This window comes from Mirounga leonina, unplaced genomic scaffold (assembly GCF_011800145.1).
Source record: "Mirounga leonina isolate KUSES-001 unplaced genomic scaffold, KU_Mleo_1.0 Mir_366, whole genome shotgun sequence".
In the NCBI taxonomy this organism is placed as follows: domain Eukaryota; kingdom Metazoa; phylum Chordata; class Mammalia; order Carnivora; family Phocidae; genus Mirounga; species Mirounga leonina.
In genome coordinates this window covers 576,318-581,306 of record NW_023270709.1, presented here as the reverse complement: position 1 = coordinate 581,306, position 4,989 = coordinate 576,318, and the positions used below count along the sequence as shown (strand labels likewise).

At 38.7% G+C, this 4,989-nt stretch overlaps 1 pseudogene; it reads left to right on the top strand.

The window, feature by feature from the left end:
* Nucleotides 1-2,966: 2,966 nt before the first annotated feature.
* LOC118027193 lies at nucleotides 2,967-3,388 on the top strand (annotated as a pseudogene).
* Nucleotides 3,389-4,989: the final 1,601 nt, after the last annotated feature.

Below are 4,989 nucleotides of genomic sequence, written 5' to 3'. Positions count from 1 at the left end.
CACCCTCATTTTATCAAAGATAGCCATATCAAGATTAATTTGCTTGTAAAACATGTCCAGTTTTAACAAATTTGGCCTACTTATTTACATAAGCTAGCAAGAATAGATCTTTTAAAATCTGCTTTGCTGGAACTTTTTATAAGGAATCTCTAGATTGAACAATTTTAAGCTCTCAAGGCCAGAAACCAAGCCAAATACTTGTCAGATACGCCTGCAATATCTGTAGATTTGGGCAAATTTCTCTTCTCAAAGTCCTCCAAATATCCTGAGGTTCTTGCACCTGCCAGGACTGGACATTTTTTTTTAAAGATTTTATTTATTTATTTGAGAGAGAGAATGAGATAGAGAGTGAGAGCATGAGAGGGGGGAGGGTCAGAGGGAGAAGCAGACTCCCTGCTGAGCAGGGAGCCCGATGCGGGACTCGATCCCGGGACTCCAGGATCATGACCTGAGCCGAAGGCAGTCGCTCAACCAACTGAGCCACCCAGGCACCCCCAGGAACAGACATTTTTTACTCACGTGCTGAGGCTGTGGGAACTCTTTGAGTGAGGTGCCAGACTGACATTTCCAAGGGGCTTTATTGGCTCCATAAAGTCAACTTTGATACCTTAAAGCTGTTTGATCATATCTGAGTCTGTGCATGTCTCTCTCAAATCTGACATTCATTCCAGTCAAAGCCTTGGTAAAATAACCAGTGTTTCCAATGGTGTCCTGTTACAAGGAGAACAGATTCTTATTGAACTTATGAAAATAATTATAATTGCCATGGAAGAAAGAATACTCAATGAGAGTTTCTGAATTTCAGAGGGTTCAGGTAGGGAAAAAGTAAAATGCTTCAATCTGTTCCCAAAGGAATATTTTATCGTATTTCTGTATATCATGGATATCTTAAGAGAAAGTTTCCTTAACCTGGGGGAGCTAACATTAGAGAACGTTTCCAACAACACTTATAAAAATATCATTTTCTCAATTTATTTAGTCCCATATTATTAATTCTTATTCTGTTTGAATGCAGCTTTTTTTCCATTAGTTCTGGAAATTTTCATTTGGCTTAGTTTTATGATCTCAAAGATATCAAATACCTGTATTTGCCAAAAGTTCTTTTCATGGGTCTCCTTGAAGACAAAACACATTTTGTAAGAGCATCAGAACAACTATAAGTGACAAGAGACTCAAAAATGGACATGGTTAAAGATCTGATGAGAGTTCATTATAATGCAGTTGACAAGGAAACCCAGTTCTTTCTGTGCTACACATAATCAGAAAGTCGAGTGATGACCTTACACCAGGATCTATGAAAACTTTAGGGGTTTCATATAATTTCTAGAAGAGTTATAGCATTTACCCATACAACATCACCTAAAGTTGTCATCAGTTGTTTGACAATGCTTTCCATGTAATTTAACAGACCAAATAAACAAGCCTAATTAGTCAAAAAGACTTCATTTACAATTCAAATCTTGGGGAAATTTTTTAAAACACTCAGTTTTAAAGCACATGCCTAAAGAGGATTACATATCATTATAACACTTAAAATGTGATTATTTATCTCCCCAAGGTGATAATAAGCTATTACAAAGACAAACAGGTAAGGTTATAGAGTTGTTCTCAAAATTTAGCTCTTTTAATATTGAGAATTTTTAACTTTCTTAAGTAACCAAAGACCTGATAAAGACAAAACATAGAAACTTTGGTTTTCTGGGCAAGGAAAAGACCACAACTTTGTTTATAATTTCTTATCAAGTGGAAACCAACAATCCAAGAAAACTTCGTTTTTTTATCAGAGAAAAAAGCAGAATTTTAATCGTGTACCAGTGTATCTTTAAAATCTATTTATTTCAGCCTTAGTCCTGACCACACATAAAATTTTTCCTAAAGTATTCCCTTCACAAATCTTCTACAACTTTTTTTTTATTCAGATTTTGTCCTAAGCCTTTTCTCTCCAAACAACCAGTCTTATTTTTGGACAAAATTACTTGTTTCCCCCCTCAACAAAATGTATTCCCATTCCTCATATCTTTCTCATCAAAAACACATATTTTCTTGCAAACAGAGTTGCTTTCTTATCTCCAACAGTCTTAATTACATTTAGCGGAATTTTAATTCTTACAAACCTTAGTCTCCAGGGAAAACTAAGTAGTAACTGATTGTGAACTGTGTGTTACACTGGAATTCTTTAGATCTGAAATTTATGAATACATTTTATACTTTGTACAAACATGTTTTTCCATAGTACCATCTTGATAAAGCATCAAGTATGTTTACCAATAGACTATCCTCAGCTTCTCCGCCATAGGAAGCCAAAAGCAAATAAACATTATGTTTAGTAATTAATGTTTCACTATTTTATCTTATTTGGAAAGACTTAGATATCCAACGAATTCAATCTGACTTGTTATCCAAGTAAAACTTTGAAGTTTCAGGTTACCAAAGATTGTGAAAGCTGTTTTAACAGTTACCCATGAAAACTTTGAGACAGACAAAATTAATTAACCATTTGAAGCCATCATTTGTTGACAAATTGCAAGAGATTACATGAGCCTTTTTGACCTTCAGCAAACCTTGGTAGAATAAAAGTGTTATAGTTAATGTCGACAACTAATTAAGATAGACATGTCTATCTCAATTAAACCAGCAAACTCAAAGTAGCTTTAACACGAGTATGTTGCACCTATGTCCATTTAAAAGTCAGTCAGTTTGTTCCCCATTGTCAATTTTTTCAACCTGGGGCACCTGTACGGTGGGTTAAGTCCAAGGGGATGCTCCTTGCTCCTTGAGAGTGAGGGTAGGAGAAGCCGAAGGCGATGGTGGCCGGGGTACCCACGATGGTATGGGTACAAGCTGCATCCATGGTGGTGCAGAAACGGGCGGGGGGGGGGGCGGGGGGAGGTGAGATGCAGCTGGCAAGGCTGGAGGTGGATACAGGCTCAGGCAGAAGAGACCTTCCTTTCTGCCTCTGTTGCGCCATGGTGCCCGTGGAAAAGCTTGTGATTTTGGGCGGGGTGGGGGAGAAGCAAGTTCCGAAGTTTACCCTTAACTGCTCCCACCCAGTAGAAGGTGGAATCCTGGATGCTGCCGGTTTGAAGCGGTTTCTTCAAGAGAGAATCAAAGCGAATGGAAAAGCTGGGAGTCCCCCCCGGTGGAGGGGTTGTAACCATTGAAAGGTGCAAGAGCAAGATCACCGTAACTTCTGAGGTGCCTTTTTCCGTAAAGGTATTTGAAATATCTCATAAAAAAATATTTGAAGAACAATAATCTACGTGACTGTTTGCACGTAGTTGCTAAGAGCAAAGAGAGTTACTAATTGCATTACTTCCAGGTTAATCAGGACGAGGAAGGAGAGGAAGAAGGAGGATTAAAACTCATTTATCTGGAAGATTTTGTATGAGTTCTTGAATAAAGCATGGGAACTAAAATGGTGGTTTTCCTTGTATGGAAAGGAATGGATTGCGGTATGGGTTGGCCAGAAAATTGGAAATCATAGTAAACGAACTTCACTCAGGCTGTCATTCTCTTATTTATAATTAGACTTTTTTTTCCTGTTTGAAAATTTTAGTTATTGTGGTAATAATACCAAAACAGAAGTGAGCTCCTTTCAGAGAATTGCTGGTGATTTGACCTTGAGCATGTGGATAAGGGTGTGGAGCTGCGTGCACTTTAGTCATTATTTTACTTTAAAAAGTGAGAGTTTCATCTGGTGCTCTTCTTAGAGGTTCATTTATACAAACATGGGGGCTCCTAATTCACTGAAAGCAAAACCAGTGACTTCTTTGAGGTTCTCTTCTTCCAGGAAAATGTCAGTGCTGACAAAAATGCAGGGTTCTGCGGCATTTACTTCAATTTTTTATGACAATTTACTCGATGCAATTATTATGTATGCTAATCCTTTTTCTTCCTGTAGAAATAAAATGTCCTTTTGTGCTGCTGCATATTCTACTACCTTCCAGAAAAGAGTTTGGAGAGCCTAGGGCAGGACACAGGAGACAGAAGTTTACTGAATACCCTGCAAGGGAGTAACAGGCAGGGCAGCAAAGGAGAGCCTGCCTGCCAGGAGGCCGTGGTGGGGGCTACAGTTAATGGGGGAGTGAGGAGGTGTGGAAACGTATGGAATTTTCCTTTTTTGGTACCTGTGCCCATGTGTAAGTAGCCCATTGGTCAGCTAGGACTTCTGGCTGTTTTGAGGTGGTTTGCACTCAGTCTGGTGGTCACCATGGGCCCTTCTTCCTTACTCAGGGTTCCAGGGCTCAAGTCTGCTGCCTGAAAGCACCCTCTACACCAGGTTTTAAATTATGCAAAAGTGCACAAAAATGAATTTGTAAATAATCACTGTTTCTGCAACTCTTTGCAACAAACTGTTGCTTTGGCCCCCAGCATGGGGAGCTGGAGATGAGCAATAGTAGAGCTTCCAGAATTGACATGTGTGCATCTCCTAGGGATTGGAGTCTTTTGTGGGGATAGGGCGTGAAGGAGAAGTGATTGAGAGACAGTTCATGCTGAGGAGATGGGGAAAAAGTGTGGATATGCCCAGGAAATAGTAGCTTCTGTGTCATTTAGGCCATGGATGGATTTAATGTCAAGTCATTCTACAAACTGACATTAAGCTGGACCAGATGGGAAGTGGTATTTTGTTGCCTTGTGTGCAGAGGCTAGAGATCTGTGAGAGATATTAAGTTATAAAGATGTCATTGTTGCCAACCAAAAATCAAGAGTATTTGAGAGTGACTTTGAAAAGACACCCTGATGCCTTATTATGCCCCTCTAAAATCTAAACAGTTTTGCAGAAATGTCTGCATTGTATTAAAATTGCAGAGTATATTAAGGAGTGCACATGTTGTGATGAGCACTGGGTGTTATATATAACTATTGAATTGTTGAACACTACATCAAAAACTTATAATGTACTATATGCTGACTAACTGAGCATAATAAAAAAATAAATAAATAAAATAAAACGACAGAGTATAAACTCATGTTTTTATAGAGTTTGCC